General features: G+C 42.9%; 2 protein-coding genes across 22 annotated transcripts in view; one reads left to right on the top strand and one right to left on the bottom strand.

The window, feature by feature from the left end:
* The window catches only part of LOC126562092 (transmembrane protein 161B), a 496042-nt gene that overhangs the window by 190268 nt on the left and 287540 nt on the right, over positions 1–18234 (bottom strand). The window lies entirely within an intron of this gene.
* Positions 1–18234, top strand: part of LOC126562376 (CUGBP Elav-like family member 4) — a 339360-nt gene that overhangs the window by 48894 nt on the left and 272232 nt on the right. For 5 of the 21 annotated variants that reach the window (XM_050218867.1, XM_050218881.1, XM_050218868.1 and 2 more), the window contains exon 2: positions 8435–8496. The exons of the other annotated variants lie outside the window; for them this stretch is intronic. The gene's annotated coding sequence lies outside the window, so the exon portion shown is untranslated. The remainder of the gene's footprint in view (positions 1–8434; positions 8497–18234) is intronic. 21 annotated transcript variants of the gene reach the window in all.

Genomic DNA, 18234 nt, shown 5'->3' on the forward strand with positions numbered 1-18234 from the left:
TTTGTTTTGAACTTATGAGATTCAAAGGAATGGCAAAAAAGCTTTTCTAATTTCTAATAATATTTTTGACAGGTTTTTCATGGGGTTGGTCACGCCGGTCATCGAATCGGCTTACTAGACTTCTTGATACCACGTAGTTGGATAGGCAGCCCTCACTAAGGTAGGGGGCTGGGGGGGGGGGAGGGGAGGGGGAACTCTTGAAGGAATCCCATATTATATAGTGTTAAATACCCCCTTAAGCGAACCATCCCTTCAAAAATAATACTTACAAAATTTTTTTTATAAAATATTGAATAAAGTTTATTTAACTTTTCATTGTAAATATTATGAAAGTGGTTGGTTCAGTGATGGAAGCGACAGCGGTGCTGATCTTTACAAGAAAGAAAGTTGTAAAAGTTTGGCTTAACGACCTCTAAGGCCATACTGGCCATCTGGCTTTCTAGATTTGCCGATACCACGTAGTTGAATAGTCAGTTCTCACTACGGAGAGAATGTCTGGATGGGATTTGAACCCCAGTCCTGCCATTTGAAGAAGAGTAAAGCTTTCGTCTACACTACTGGGCCACCCCAGGGGTCATACTATGGATTATTATAAAGTAATATAACAAATTTTGAGCAATCGAGATAAATAAAACAAACGTGTTCCGAATCGAAATAGCAGATTCTGTTACAAAACACATAGTGGACTCCTCTCCCTCTTGTGTAACAAATCGTCATTTTAGAATGTACCTCATCTCCTCCCTCCCCCATCCGAGCGTAATGTAATTTATGGACGCCCCCTTAGGATTCTGGTGCACTGGAAATTTATGCATAAAATGCTTCTAATGTTGCTGGTCAAAAGACACATTGTCCTCCAATTACAATCAGTAACAATATTCATGACGGCAATAAATAAAAAGAAGCCACGCATTGATTTAAAATACAATTTTTACTAAAAGATTAAAACATTGCTTTTTTTTATTCATAAAGGACGGCCAGGCCGTATTGCTTAAAAGATTAATACATTAAATATTCATTAAAGTTTTTGTTTACGAAAAGATATTTTAATAACAAAATCGATGTGTTTGTAGGTCCTAGAAAATCTGCACATCGATTAAGAAAGACTAGATTATACGAAAGCATGAGATTTTTTATGACAGTCGTCGGAAAGAATTTGTGAAAGTTGCACCAAGCTCTTCTGCGTGTTCGTTTCGGACGTTCTTGCAAGCCTGCGGTACAAAGTACCGTGCGTCTCCATATCCATACAGCAAGTACGTTATCCGAGCATGATGAGATTATGACTCAAGAAACCCGACATGTGGGATTTGTTCACCAACCTTGCACATACCCACACACACACTTCGTTTCACGCTTATCAAGCAGCCACTAAACCACGAGATACAAACTTGTACCCTTGTTACCCTTGTACGCGCTTTGCCTTCTGCTCGGCAATAGCATCGAGTGTGCATCGAACAGGAAGCTCCAAACTGTTGCCAACGTTCCGCGCCTTCGTGGTGTGATCATTGAAGTGGCTTTACCCGTCCGTACGTGAACACAACGGTAGCGGGCTTCTTGAGTTTTCATGAGGTTTTAATAAACTTTCGTAAAATAAAATAGCACGCAACTTGTTCATTTATTATGTAAGTTGTTTCACACTCTAAACCACGGCCACATGAGCCTCGAACTCGTGCCAATACGTGGCTGCTTGCGGGTCGTAGTTAAACCTTCGGCAAGTTCGAATGGTTGGCCGCATTTTTTTTTTTTTTATTCTGTTCTCACCCCATTTTGATCCTTTCTTTCTTGGCTAGTAATCCTTTGCTTCGCTGCTACGGACGAAACATCCTCGTTGGGGTTGCCATCGGTGGTTTGGGGGGGTGGGCAAGCGATTATTCCTCCCACGGTACAATCGCGTGCCTGTCGCTGGCTGGTAAGGCCATGAGCAAGACCTTTCGATTTTGACAGGATTTTTCTGTGTGTTTTTGTTTCGGTTTAGTATGAGTTTGCCCACCCGTGCCAGCACTGATGGTACCAGCACTGGTATCTGAACCAAAGTAACTCTCGCAAACCCGACATCGACACGACACTCGGTTACGGAGGCCTGGCACACTGTATCGCTTGGTTTGGCTCGAGGCCCTGGAAGGGTTTTTTTTATTTTAACGGGTCGTGAAAAAATCCTACCACGTCCGATTCAATGTGTGTAGAGGGAGTTATAACTTTTAATTTGAAACATGGTTAAATAATCGCTCGTGTGAATTTCCCACTCACCGTACCGGGTATGCGCGGCAAAGTATAGTGGCCAACTTCTTGCCGTCTTGTTTATTATGCAAGGGAGTGTGAGTGTGTGTGTGTGTGCTTTTGTGCGTCCACGTGTGCGGTGTGCTGGGTTTTCGAAGGGGATAATGCCTTTTGGGTTCCTTCCGAAAACCATCTCTTACAAATTTGTGAGGCATAAAGTTTTAAAATATTGTTCGTCGGGCCACTTGTTGAGAGCGCATAATCGCTCCTCGGAGTGTTTTTTTGCTAATTATGATTGTGATTTGTGAGCTCAAGTTTTTACTACGATTGCTGTGTGTGTTTTTCTTGGAGTTTTTTTTCCCAATTAACTAGACGTGGAATTCAACATTGTTTCCCCAAAATGTGTTTTTCGAGTTTGGTTTGTGCGGTAACCTTTGAACATTTTTGTGGAATTAATTCCATGAACTAACATAATCTCAAATATACCTTACGAATAACGTTAACCTTCGCGGAAGATACAAAGCGTTAAATTTCTACAAAAAAAAAAACGGAAGCATTAATTTCCACACAGCCTCTACCACAGTGGTGGCAATACCGCAACAAACTTCATTCCATCCTCACACTAAACAGGCATTTGTTTCTCGAGTCTGGCCGTGTTTATAGTTGTATTTTTATTTTTATCGTATTTTTTTTTTGCTGCCAGTCGTACGTTTACGACATCCATTACAACCAGTTGGTTTTTCTTTGTGTGTGACTTTGTGTGTGCGGCGCCCACTCAACCAACCCGAAACCTTCTGCCAAACAGGCGATGGCCAACACGTGCAAACAATGTTGCGAATGGTCGAAAAATATCGTACAATGAGTCTCAGGTGTCCTTTTTCTTAATAGCTGTTGCAAAATTCAATTCGCGCAAAGCATTTGCCCTGGTGGAGCGACGCGAAGGAAAGTTTCGTACTGGGCGTGGAAAAATAGTTCAACCAAGTGCACGATGAAGACAACTGGCCCTGCGAGACACGACATAAAAGTGGCTCGGTTGACTTACAGCGCCGGCTTACCCCGTTCGGACTATGTAATGGGCAAGTTTTGAAACACTCGCACGGTGGCCACCAGCGGGTGGCAAACGGTGTAGGATAAATCTTCTTAATGGTTTGGAGTTGGTGAGATGGGTTTAAAGAAGAAACCCTCTATTTTCAGATCAAATCCTCCGGAGAACTCTTTGCGAAGGTTTTGCTAACAGCTTAGTACAATTCGATCAAATGTGTAACATCCCACTGGCGGTCATTTTTAAGCTTTTAGCGATGTAAGTTTGTCCACTTGCATATTAATGTTTGAACCAATGTGCGAAAGTATTATGAGGAAAGACAATTCTTCCCTTAAAAGCTACCCCGAAAACAGAAGGACTAGTCGACTGGGACCTCGAACCTGGAGTTTGGCTTCAGAGCTCCAAAAGTTCAAGCAACTTACGAACTTGTACGAACCATAATTCTACCATCTCAGACGTCAACGTTCAGCAAGCGTACTGCACTTTCTGTCCCCATGACATATGTCGGCTTACACCGAACCCTGACCAAAACGCTACAGTGGGTGAACACTTTTTGGTAGTAAATTTTTAATACCACTAATGCTTCTCCACTGACATCGTGATAAGTTTATCATAGTTAATGATCCTACCAAACTCCTGTTGGCAGACGTTCGGACGACCCATTCTATCAGCGGTGGAAAGCGCAGGCATCATGCACACACAAACCCCTTGGCCGAACAGATGTCCAATCAGCGCAATACGTGAAGGGCAGACTGAAGGACGAAAAAGTTCAACCCAAGTGCCCACTTTTCCCGTCGTCTCGTGTCGAAGGTAATCGACATCGGACACTCGAAAGGCAATAACGCACGCGTCTGCTCAAAGCCGAGAGGTGGGCCAACCGAACCCCATCACTCTTCCTGCCGTGATGGGGTCCCGGCATTCCGACCCGAGGCGATGACGTTCGTGTGCAAACGCTTGCCTACCTTCAGCGAACGTGTGCCCCGGATCGTTCGGCACCGGGTTTCGTTGAAATTCATCACACAAACCACTTTCGCAGCCGTTTGGTACGGAAAGGCCTCGAAGTCAGCGAATTCTGCCCCGGGGCTTCGGTGGCACGCTACGGCGAGCGGCATCCTTGCACGGCGCTCGTCCTGGCAGTGACATTCACTGGCACATCGGCACAACGGCAGATCTCATGTACAACTCATTGATAATATGTGCACATAAAACGATTTCAAATTGATTGTATAGAATTATCGGTATGTGCGCCACATGTTTGCTCCTTCCTTAGGTTCCGTCTTTGTCGGCACACTTGTCCGCACATTCACGTTGGCACGATGCCCTTCGGCTGGTTGTGTGCCTTCCAATCTCGTATGATCTGGATGAGAGGTGCCGTATGTGAGTGTGTGTGTGTGTGTGAGAGAGTGCATGTGTGTGATATACTTGATGATTGCTCGATTTTCGCTGATTCAGCAATAGTCCGATACGATAGGATGTCTATTACCCCAATCCCTTCTACAGGCTGGGAAAATGAATCTTAGACAGGCACCGTATGTAGCATGTTCTTACAGTGAGTAATTTTAAAGTGTCAACGGTAGCTGTTGTTCTGTTGTAAAAAATACAAATCAATTTAACAGGTAGTTTTATAGCTAAAGCTTCTTGCTAAAAGTGCATACATAAATCCTATGCGTGAAATATTTGAATCAATTTTCGATTTCAAGAAGTTTAATTGTTCGACACTGTGAGGTCATTTTTCTAGAATAGTACAAAAAACTCCTTCTTTTACTTAATATCTATCATCAAACTAGGCAATAAAATCTGCACTCACTGTGAGCACAAATCCCAGGTTCTTCACACACCTTCAGCAGCTGGTCAGCATCTCTTCCTGAAAAGCCTGACCAGATCGAAGCGAATGTTATCTAGTTAGTGTATCGAGCGGAAAGATAGTGGTCCATATCCTACGAACTCAATCGATGTTCTGATCTCGTAAGCGTGAGAAAACCGACCACCATTGCATTCGGTCAAAAGCATCATGTTTGCGCTGTACATAATCAATGACATTTTCAGACGCACGCTTGCCTTCCAGTGCCAACCGTCAGTCGGCACCGTGCGTTGTCGCGTTTATCGCTTGATTCGAAGATGCGAAAGACATCGTTTTGGTTCGATGAAAAACGGCCATTCGGGATTAGTGACCAGCAAACGGGACAAACGAGAAAAAGTGCACATACATCAGGAGTTCTGAATGGAAGGTCCAACGAAAGGGACCGTTTGTACGTGGGATCACGATAAGACACGGGATGGAAGGCATGAACGAAAGCGTCTGATGACGAAACGATTGATTGGGTTGGGAAAAAAATCAATGAATGCATTAAAGTGCTCGTGTGTGGACGATAGTAAGTAAGACTAGTTATGATTGATGATGTTGCCGATGTTCAACAATTACCTTCACCTTTATCGGATCAATCTTAAGATTAACTCTTTCTACTACAAATAGCCCTTGGCTGAGACCAAAAATCATTACATTGCGACTGATTCAAAAAGTCTCTTGCTCAATAATTCACCTCCCTAACAGTTCATGATATTTCCTTTGCCAGCCGTAATTTGAAAATGTAGTTACAATGATTATTTAATACCCTGCTCGGCACCATCCTTGATTTTCGTCCTTCTGCGGCTGAATAATCGCATCATTTATTGAAGAGTGAATTTCCGAAATACGCTGCAAAAAAAAAAGCCACACTCAATGCACACATACCGACAAATGCTTTCCAATACCAGACATGTCTGAGATTGATCGTGGCCTGTACGAAAAATGCATGCAGAAAATGACGAAAGCAGAGTACCAGGCTATTGTTGAACATTTCTTGAAAGATTTCTCCCCTTAGCCCTAGGAATCAATTTCAGCTGGTTCATCTACATAGTACGCTGAGCGTATTCGGAAGGAGCGTTCGTTGGGCTGGGGCGAGCTGGTGCATCGGTCTCGCAGCGGTCACATAAATGATTATTCATGTTCCTTCCCATCATTGGAGTGTGTGGTCGTTGCTGTGGAATTGCTTTTTATCGTTTGCCCCCGATGCACCGTTTTCCGATTCGTTTTCACACTGGACCATTTTTCTCTTCCCTCTTGCTACACTCTAGCATCCCTTCCTGCTTACCGACGTTTTTCGCATGCATTTCCGGTAAATGTAGGGAAGAAGCTGCGTTCGGACTCGAGGTTTTTTGTCTGTGTGTGTGCTAACCTCTATTCCTTCTCTACATGGTCCTTTGCATGGGGGAGAGTTGCTTCTTGCATGATGCTTCGTACGCTATTTTGTCTCGCCTTGGTCGACCGTAAACGAAGTTTTAAAAGCGTTCAAATGCCTCCAAAACCTCGGCTCGGTTCTATTGGCTTGTTCTCGAGCTCTCGGTGTCCCCATCAGTCCCGTAGGGTGATGGGAGATGATTCCATGATAGGTTATCGGATGGCAAAATGGACTGATGACTTGAAGCAGCACAGCGAGAAGGAATGATAGTGGGAGAGCGCAATAACAGAGTGAAGAAAAAAAAATCGAAAGCATCCTTAGGCGGGCATGGTAATGGTGGGGACGGGAACATTAATCACTCGACAGCAATTTGCCACCCTCTTCGAGAAACATGGATCACAAGAAGCTGTAGCAGCAACAACAACGAAAAAAAAGCTCTCATTCACACACACACACACACACCCACAAACACACTCACACATTCATATAGCAAAACGACGTACTTTTGCCATCCGGAATGTTCTCGAACGATAGAGCGAACACAAAATGAATCAGTACTTCGAGGAGCGAGCTTCTGCCGCTGCCTTTGCCGCATTTGGTTGGGCGAGAGTGGTGTGCTGTCAAGTGCGAAAGTCCTAGCAGCTAGTTTCTCGTAGAACTTGGCGGTAGGAGCCCACCGGGCGAGGGACGGGAGATATTGTGAATCTTTAACCAACACCAGGCATTTGTGGTTTTTATATTCGTGTCAGTTTTGCCTGCGAGCGGCTGTGTGGTCTCCGTGCGGCACACGGTGGCTCGTGTGTCGTGGTGCGAAATTTCAAAAGTGCCTGATTTAATTACCACAACTTTCCACAGTCATCAAACTTTCAATGGTCTCGGAGGGGCAAATTCGTCGCAAGCGGGTGGGAGAACGGGTGGTGGCGGAGATGAAGTAAAAGAAACGGGAGATGAAATCAGTGCCAGTGAATAGTGTCAAACTATTTCGCTTGTATTGGTGTGAGCGTCAGAATGGTACGAAAAAGTGAGAAATATCTCGGGATCGGCTCAAGTGGGATTACAACGGGGGAGTTGGTAATGTGGGAAAGATGTTGGCACGAGGAAAGAAAAATCCCAATTCACTGCTGAACATAATCATGCTTGTTACTCGGCGCTCTTTTGTGCGGGATTGCGCTAGAAGTGTATGTAATTTATGCATTTCATTTCTAGTCAACCGCAGCTCGTCAAGTATCATTAAAAAGCCTTAATTCCAGTCAACAAAGGTTTCACATCGGTGGTGATCTCTAGCCTTTTTCCAGAGCGACCAGTAGCGCTCCCATCTGCCAAACGGGGTCTGGCAGCCTTCCAGTCCCAAAGCGGCTTTTCCAGAGTGGCCAACCGAGCTGTTGTCGTGATGCGAAGGAACGAAGTGAAGCGTTTCGAGGCATTCGCCAACATTGCTGACTCGAAAGAAGCCTCCAAATGCATAATTACGCAAGAAATTACGGCCATCTTTCTCCCCAAGGTCTGTGCAGGATGTCCGCTGCATTCGTGTGCAATCAAAGTGTGCTTGGGTGTGTATGTGTGTTTGTGTGTGTATGTCTATATCGAGGGACGGTACACGCTTCTATGTCATTCACCGCCTATATTGACAGAACCGTTGCCGGTAAGGGTATGATGGGCTCCCTAACGATGCTAATGATGGTCCTAAAACCTCTTGAGTTTGTTCGTCTCGTCACACCGTTACATTGTTTCGAAAAAAAACCGGGATTTTTGGCTCCAACACGGATGTAAATTACAACATGCACCACAAAGGGGGACAGGATGGATTTGCATGTGAGAATCATTATTTTTACAGTGCACTGAGCGACGGCGAACCCGAAATCGCCCAGTATCTTGCCCGTATCAAGAACACACCCATCCACATCTAGCGCTGTCCGGGTCTTTGTTTACTAAAACCATTTCTCTACATCTTCCATTTCAGGATAATGGAGGCCAATTTCTTCGTTCAGAAGAGATCGCCACCACTTCTGACAAGATGAATCGGTACGTCACTGTGCTGTCAAAAGCTAGTACAAATCTTCATGCGTTTCGATGCAAAAAGCGTGTTTTGCGATTGTGTGAAACGGAAAATCGAAGCATACCATGCATTGACACGATCGTTCGTTTGCAAGAACGCTATTTCTTTGTTTACCCTTTGTTCTTTCGGTGTGTTGTCGTTGTTGATGTTGTTGTTTGTTTTCGCTTCTTCTGGATGTATGCGTCTGCGTGGTCGATGTCATTATTGAAAGTGACTACTTGCAAAAGAACCTGATCGATGGTAAGATCACGATCGTGTTTGCATAGCAAAATGAAGATTAGCTAGCTTTTGATATAAGTGGTGTCATTTGTGGTTTGTGTTGATGTGTGTCATTTGTGAATTGTTTATTGTGGTTTTTCGTTTTACATCGTATTGCGTTACAAGGTTTTCAAACATGTTCAGCAAAGTGTCATTTTCAGTTGGTTCTTGTTTTTTTTCTCTCTCTCTCTCTCTCTCGCTCTGTCTATCTATTTAAATGCACGATGTGTTCGTGGTCGTTTCTGTAAACGTGTTTTTTGTTTTATTTTCACATTTTTAAGTTTGCTTCAATTGGTTGTAACGTGTGTTGTTTATAGTTGATCATATTTGTTTTATACAATGCAAAACAAAAGTATTACACAAGACATACTTGATGATGTTTAGTTTACACATTTAGATCACAAGTTTAATGTGGTTGAGAAAAGAAGCACCCATGCTGCGCGTGTCTGCTCAAGGAAAGCGAATTACCAAGCTTCACTATTCAATCATCTGTACGTGCTTTTAAAGCTGCACTTGATGAATTGAGTTTAATCTGTAACTTCCTCTACATATAGTTTTCTTCACACTTTTCTCACTAATAAGCTACCGTAAAATCCTTCGCTAGAATGCATGAATCAGCTGACTTTAGGGACCAAAATTCGAACGGGTCCCCGACAAAGTTTTCCTGTGTTCTTCCGTAAGCCATCCTCCCCAGTGAAGGCTAGGCTTAGTTTTAAGACAGGTAACAAGTGTGGTTTTCTGATAAAACTATTGCACTTGAGCACCTAACGCGATGGAAGAAGTATGCATAAATTTTCCACCAGCATCCATCCGTAGAGTGTTGGGGTAAAAATGTCACGATAAATAAAAAGGATTCTCTCAAGGTGCTGGTGTTTGTGTGTGAGAGTGCCAGATGTTTTTCTCTTTAGACTCTATCTTCGTTTCTTGGAGGATCCGTTTTGGGCAAGGTCCCGATGTACTTTGTACGTTAGTCGCTAGACTCTTTTTTGGGAGATTCTAGTACCCAAGTCTCAGTTGTCACCAGTGTCGTCTAGTGGTACAAACGGGGAAGTAGACAGCAGTTCGACGGATTTCCGTAAGAACGGAAGCACAAAAAAAACTCTATTTCTGGCTGGTTTAAAGAAAGATGCGGAAGCAAGTCAAGTTTTTGGAAGTTTTTTTTTTTTAGACCGGCAAGGTTCACCTTGCTATCCAAAATTCTTGTCTCGTACTCGTTAGGTGCATATCATTTTAACCCTTGTTAGTACACGTCATGTTCTGTGAATATGAAATTTCCGCCAATCTGTTTTCTTGGATTTTGCTGTGCTTCTTAGCGTTTAGAATTTTAAGGTTTGAGATGTGTTTTAAGTATGCGAGCACCATTGAAATGTGATACAAGATTTTTGATGATAAATAATTTTTTTGTGATTTTTGTTTAAGAAGTCCTTAAGAGAACTTTTAAAAATATATTTGATTGTGATATTTCACAATCGGGAGTCGACAATTCCTCACAACAATTAAATTATGAAAGCTATGCCTTCCAAAAAAAAAAAATTAACTTAGAATTTGCCTCAAATCAACATAATAATAAATTTTAAAAAAATAATTTTTAAGTTTTTATTATTATTTGTTGCCTAATGTTTTGGTCGCTCCATAATATGATATAAAGTTTTTTTCGTTTTTGGAAGGCTTGTCCTACTTTCAAAACAGTGCCCAACATTTCGAGAATCTTAAATGAGAACACATCCAAGTCTGTGTCTCGACGTGGCATTGCCATTATTAGCAAAAAGACTTACCGGGGAACGATGGGATCTGACACACTGAACAATTGGAAAATATTTCTCTAAGTGACTTTCCAGCTTCCGGTACCGAGTGGTGCACTTCACTTGGCTCGCAAGGGCCTGCTTAATTATGCTCCTGTCTTTTCATTATCTTTAACGTTATTATTTGATCCTTTGTTGGCACTCTATGGGTGCGCGTTTTTCCGAGAAACCAACTGCAACCCTCGGGATGACTGATGTGGCTATGTTTGTTTGTGCACTGGCAGCTGGCAACTTTGGCACTGGAAGTGGGGGGCTTTTCTATTTCATTAATATTTCTTTGTTTATGCACTTTAGCGGATACGAAACAAAAGTTGGCGAGTGGCTCTCGTGTCGGGGAACTGGCTGGAAGCGAAATTTCTTGGCATTTGCCAGGCTGTTGGGAATGATGATGTTTTTCTTCCCAAGCCCGATCGAAAGTTTGCCACTTCCTGGTTGGATTATTTCTTCCAACTTCCAACTCGGTTGGTGGGAAAAGTTTGTTCGGTTTTTTTGGTCCCCTTTTTTTCTGTAAGTGCCTTTTAGTACGTACCCAAAAAGTTTTCTCCATTTTTATTGAAACGCCCATTTTGTCGACCACCGATGCACAACTGCTGCACCATTCGACAAAGCGGGCTGGGCTTAATATAAACCTTTATATACGGTCGCTTTTTTGTCTTTTTTTTTTGTTTCTGGTTCCTGCACCTTAACGGCACTGGTTCGAATCTTTAGTGACTAGTGCCACCAAAACTCACACGATGATACGATGGAGTAGATTGCAAAGCGTACTGCATCGGTGCAAAGTGTCCCCATGCCTGCGATAGCCCAGCGAACTGATAAAGCCGCCTCACACCGAAAAGGGCAGCGAGGGAAACAAAGCGCACTGGGCACTGGGAAAACACAAATCCGTTGGTCGGAAGGTTCGGTACAAACTTTTGCCGACCACCTTCTCCACCACCCGCAAGTGAATCGAGAAAGAAACTGACATCTTTATTCGAAAATGTTTTGAATGCCCGCCGTACTACCGGTGTGGCACGATGGCCGATGAGCGGTAGCCTAACGATCGGTTCTGTCGAGCGAAAGTTCTCGCTTTCGCTAGCCATCTGCTCCTTCCCGCCCTCTAGCAGTCTTTCCTATCCCGCGCACTATCCTTTACAATCGTTGATTCTTTTCATTTTTCCCACTCAAAGTCTCGGTTTCGCAAGTTTGTTCGCAATCTTTATTATTATCAGTTTGTGGGTGTATTTTGCCTCGTTCTCTGTTCTCGTGTGCCTTCTTTTACCTAGTTTTGTACTCTTGGTGTTTGTGGAAGTATGAGTTTTTGAAGTGCTTCCTCGGTGCGGAGGGGATCGCTGAAGCATCGAATTTGTTTGGTAAGCCAAAAATGATGAGAATGCCAGCAAATTATCGAAATGTTATCGCAACTACGACGAAGTGACGCTGTTGATCGCTGTCAGGCAGAAAATTGCACTTGTATAGCATGGTTTGTCGTTTGGAGCATCTAACGAGCAACTGCAGTTGAAGTTGAACAACGGTTCGATAAAATATTTATTGATTTATTTGCCATAGCTGGTTGCAATTTTATTGATGTAAGTGCTATGAGCAAATTGAAAATTACATCATCATGAATTTGGAAAATATTTTTGTTTTTTTTTTTTAATATTCAGGTTTAAATGTTTGTGTTTGTATTTTTGAAGCCCTTTACAAGTTAAAAAATGTGAAATCATCTAATCAATCATTAGGTTTTTGAAAAACAGAATTGTTTTTTCAGAATCCTAATTGTTGGATATTAAATTATGTTATCAAGGAAAGATTTCACGAATTTATGTCTTGTGTTTCTTTACATTCTTGACAACACTACGAGCTAGCAGTATAAACTGGCGCTATATGAACTACAAATGAACTTCTTTGAATGTAAAAATGAACAACGGACGACCGAATAAACCGTTGTAAATTGTAATTCCGCGAGTTCACATGAATGTTACCATATCTTAACTATTGGTTACCCCTTCAAAGTACTGCGCTACTACACTAGAATCCCTACACTAATATAAAAGCAGCTTCTAGACATTCTGGCGTTGCTCGTCTACGTAAAATTTATATTGAACGCATCACCCTTCAATGATTGAACGGTCAATGATAAACTTATTTGCAGCATGTTTTTGTAGGCTTGCTATTCAATCCTCGTTGATGCTCATTTCAATGAAATCATGACACTTCCCAGTACTATCGTGTGACACCTACAAAGAAGGTTCTCATACTAAAATCTAGTGCTTTATTCACACTGTTCCTGGAGGCATACCAATAAACTATACCTCCAAAGTTGACCTTCTTTGCTTCCGTTAAGAATACATTTTTATGTACATTCTTGCGAGAACTGCAAACTTTCTTTTCCTTCTATAATTAACTGTGCGATTGCCATTATCGGCATTGATTTTCAGATATTTACTTTTGTATCATGGAATTTTACGATCCATTCGAGCAAACAATAACTAAAGTTTTACTAGAAATAATTCCCGAAAATGCTTCATTTCCAGCTTGTGTTTAATCCAGCGGACTCAAAAACAAACCAGACATTTGCCAAGAATTTAGCTGGGAGGTTCATTTGCATGGTTATCTTAACGGCTTGGCTAAACGACCTTCTAGGGCATGCTGGTCGTCGAATGGTTTACCAGGCTCGCGGATACTGCACTATGGGAGAACGGTCCGGATCGGATTTGAACCACGGATTTTACCGTTTGAAGATCAGTACTGCGTTAACCTCTACCACCGCATCGTCATGTTCCAAAATATCCTAGGATGAGAAGATCTTTAAGACCTTATCATAGAAAAGCAGTGGTATGTTTATTTTACTGAATGTACATTTGCAACGACAACTGTCAAAGCTTTGCACTGTAGTACAAGATTGGTGATAACAGTATTAATTACATAATAAAATTCTGTTTTTGACTACAGCAGTTGTTGAATTTTGCAAATTAACTGCTTTGACGATGATTAAAGTTTAGATTTAGACGTTAAATTTTGTAATATTTTCTGCACAGCTTTTCTCTTGTTTCTTGAACGGAGCGTTACTAAACAATGTAATTAATTTTTTTTTTCTTCTTAAAATTGCTTAGCCCTAAATGGGCTAAAGCATGCCACATTTAAAGCATTCAAAGCGGTTGGTTTGCCGATAACGCACACAAAAAACAAAAAAAAAAAAACAAAAAAAAAAAAAACGCAACAACAATTCGAGTGTGCGTGTAAGCCTTCTCAAACTCGCACATTAAAGATCAAAGCAAATATTGGTGCGATAGATCGCTTTGATTTGAACTCTTCCTTTTTATTCCTACACCAATTCTAGTTCTCACCGAAGCCATCCTTAATCCCTGTACGCTCACTCCCAGTTTTTTTTTCCACTTTTACGTTCAAAGTGAATGCTTTCCATTTTATTCCTCTTGTTCTTGGTTAGTTTGGTCACTTGTTTTTAGTCTTATTTTTTCCACACACCCCCCCCCCCTCCTCCCCCCCCCCCCTTCCAGCTTGCGTTACGCCATTTACGTTCGATCCTTTGATATTCGTTAGGAGATGGTTTTGCTGTTGCCGGCTCGTTTAGTTTTAAATTTCATATGAATTTAAATTTCATGTAATTTGCGTTTTATCGTCTGTGTACTTTTGTGGTTGCTGTAACATCTCACCGTGGGTTACAAACCACACGACAGTGGGGCGAATGTTTTTTCATGCGTGTTTTCGATCGTGTATGCAGGTCGATGCTTACTGTTCCGTTGTGCTGTGTGAATGTTTGTTTATGTTTGTTTCCTTTTTTTGTTGTTGTCTGTATCAACGTTTTTCGCTTCGTTTTCCTTTTGTACTACTGTGTTGTACGTGCGTTCATGTGTCTGTGTAGGTGTATGTTTGTGTGTATGTGAGTGATGTGTGCGAATATATGCACGATTGTGTGTTTGATATGATCCACCTGTCAGTGTGGAGCGAAGTCCGGGGAATGCTGGAATGAGGATGAAACTGGATGCATTTGACTTGTGCGTTCGTAACTGCATTCGATCCCTATCCAAAGTCGCTGCCTCACTCCGATGAACGACGTGTGTGTGTGTTTGTGTATGTGTGTGTGACTGTTTTTCATTACGATGCACTCACTACACTATCCCGTGATTATCGATGTGTGAAGAGAAACGAAATTAAAATTCGTTAAATCTTCGTTTTCTGGATGTTTTTCGTCGTCGTTTTTGTTCCGTTTTTTTTTTCTGTGCTGTGTTTTGCATTCGTATCCATGTTAGCTGTTGAATAATTTTTCGTTTCGTTTTGTTTTTTCCCCATTTTTATTTCTCCCCCCGTTTTCATTTCAGGTAAGTTTGAGGGACACAGGATACACTAGCACAGTGTTCGGGAGGGTGCAGTTGCCGCTCAAATAGATCGGGCACACGGATGAAGCATTCGAAGGTGCTGGAAATACGAGCAAAGGTCTACCGATTGGATGCCAAACCTTCCAGCCCCATTGATGCGCACGTCCGTCAGCGGGAGTTTCGCTTGCAATTCCCATGTTCATCGCCGCAACCGAAAACGGGGAGCACATTCCGGCTACCGCTGTGTGAGTTATAGAAGCTATTTTCCTAATTACACCTTATCGGGTATCAAACGAGAAAAAGTATGCGAATCGATGTAATTTCAAATTACAGCGGGCCAATTTCCTGGTTCCTGCGTGCAATTATTTTCAATTACTACCGATTAAAATTATACTGGGGCTGAGATATTTACCATACTTCGCGTTCTTGAACCCCTTTTATACACTTTTCGATACTATCCCGGACAAGAAGGGAGGAAGGGGGGGGGGGGGGGGGAGGCCCATTATTACTTCACATCATCGAACGAGCAGCCCAATCAGTACATTCTGAGGGGGTGCAGAACGGTTTTATTGTTTCGGTTGAACGCTCGACGATTCGGTCGCTTTGCCGCTCATCGCTCGTTATTTATTCAACTTAAATTTCAGCATTCCGATTAAGCTGCCAGAGCTGGTTTCGCCTTTATTTTTTTTGTATTTGGAATAGGCTTCAAAATCGAAATCGAAATGATCGCTTCCGACACCTTGAAAGTTCATCATCTTTTGCTTTATGCATGCCAGCGGTGCTCCACCCCTCCTCTGAGAATAGCGCGTTAGTGGGGTTGATCGGGGGTTGCTCTCATTCTCCTCATCAACACGATCGATGGAGGCGCCTGGTGGTTGACGATGGTAGGCAGAGAAAGGCCGCACACAATAATGCCTATGAAATTTGCAAACTCAAGCGTTCGATTCGACCGGTTGACTAGAAATTTAAGGCAAGTAATGATAGGTAGAGAAAGAATGATGTGCCGAGCAAATGGAGTGACAAGCGGGAGCGAGCAAGGGCACGCAAGATAAAGAGCAAAAATTATGCATTCAATTCGATTGAAAATTGGCGAAAGTTCTCCATAAATAATTCATATAATCCGTTTAACGCCGCTCTTCGGAGGCGTTACGTGCATCGTCCCGATGAGGCACCACCACGTGTCGAGCTTGGGTGCCAACACGGAGCAACTGCTTTCAGGTTGTGATCACAAACCGTTCGTGTCCCTGCAGTGTGACCTTTGCTTCGAGCACGAACTGGCTCAACTAGCCGCCGGGCATGGAGCCGTGGGGGGGGGGGGGGGGATGAGGGGAGGAGGTAGCGTGTGGGTTTGGATTTTTTGTGTGTGTTTTAATTTCTCCAGCTGGCAACATGTGACGAGATCCGATGCACGGAGGTTCAATTTTATGGGCTGTGTTTGGGCAAAACGGGGATTTCAATCATGAAATGGGATGCGACTGGTTGCCTCACGATCGCTTACACACATATAACAGCATCATTGAAATCATCCTCACCATCATTATTATATTCACCAACACCACCACCACCACGACGAGCAGCTTCATCACCAACGTGATATCAACATCATCAACTGCACCAAACAAAGCACAGCACACTCTCCGATCGGATGGGGGATGGGGGAAGGACGAGAAATAAAATCAACATAAATCAATGAGAATGTTTAATGAAATTTGGAATGGTCCGTTTCATTTGGATAACAATATTATTCCAAATCGCTTCGCTTCGGTGCCGATTCGGTATACATACATACATAGTTTCGCCTATCGGATGGACGTTTGCTGTCGATGACGATGATGATGATGGGCCGACTGGTTTCCCCGTTCGGTTGTGATGGTTGCCAGGCCAGAAGTTTATGTGGTTGATGTCGACAACTGAAACCGACACTCCTTTCGCTCGCAAAACTTCCGGCCCCGGTTCCGTACACTAACCACAGTGGCCACACACACTTTCTCCATCAATCACATTCGATATTTACAACCCGGAAGCGCTTCGGAGTAGTTAGCTACTGCTGCTGCTGCTGCTGCTGCTGCTGCTGACTGACATGCTTATCGTCACATGCATCCGCCCTGGGGGGTGATGTCGGGGCCAGGACATTGCATTTGGTATCGTATCTAATTCATTTTATCATTTACCAAATGGACTAAAATGGAAATCATGTTATATTATTTTGTGATGCTTCGCTGCTGAGCAGACGGAGCTGGACGGATGGGTGGTGTAAGAGACTGGGTGGTTTTCGAGTACTATAAAATACCTCCGATACAACGAGCGCGTCACTGCCTCCGCCTTCCCCTTACGGGAAGGGGGAGGAAGGATATATTTTCCCATGTCTGTCGCTTGTCAGCCCACTCACAAATACATCCAGTTGATTGCGATGCTATCACACAAAACAGTCATTCATCTTTGTGTCGATTACTTAAACCAGTGCTCATTTGTTTCCTCAACCGGGCCTGAAGCTGACGCACGATGAAATCCATCACTACTAGCGGTAGATAAATGTCACTGCGTGCAGTTTGAAGCGGTTTGATGGAAAATTTAATTTTATAACACCATCACAATATGGTGGACTGTGAGTTATTGCATTGGCAATGAATTGGTTGATTACCTCATGAATGAGTTTTTAATCCTCAGTAAAGGTAAGCCTTTATTGTTGGAAAATATTTTAAAAGAACAAAACATAACGCCTATTTCTCGTGTTTATTATAATTACTGACATCTTTATGACCTGTGTTTTATGTTAATTATCATACTCCATTCTCAAACAAAAGTTCACCAACAGCCTTATCGTCTCGCCTTTCGCTAAATACAACTCGGTGTTTTTTGGTTTGAAATCATTCATCTGTCTATTTAAGCTATTACCGTACGCTAAGCACATAAACGATGGTTAAAATTGACACCAAAGAGTGACTAAAATTGGAATTATTCACTTGTGCAACGGGGTGTGTGGAAGCTGCCGAGTACAGGTGGCAGGAAGCGAGTGATCCCGATTTATGCGAACGGATGGAAATGTGTCCGGCGACAACATACGAGAGCATCGGTGTGGCACTGAGCCAGATGCAACCCCGTACGCATCCTGCATGCATTGTGCAGGTCGACCGACCGGCTCCAGCAACACAGGAAGGGACCGATGACACGCACGAACAAACGACTATCACCACATGTAATACATTTTTGATGTTGATTCAAATGAAATTGAAATCAACACTCGGCCCTTCGTGTGACTCGCGTCGTCAGCCAACAACACACGCTCCATTCTCACACGTACTCATGCACACGGGCAGCCATACGTACG

The sequence above is a fragment of the Anopheles maculipalpis genome, chromosome 3RL (assembly GCF_943734695.1).
Source record: "Anopheles maculipalpis chromosome 3RL, idAnoMacuDA_375_x, whole genome shotgun sequence".
In the NCBI taxonomy this organism is placed as follows: Eukaryota; Metazoa; Arthropoda; class Insecta; order Diptera; family Culicidae; genus Anopheles; species Anopheles maculipalpis.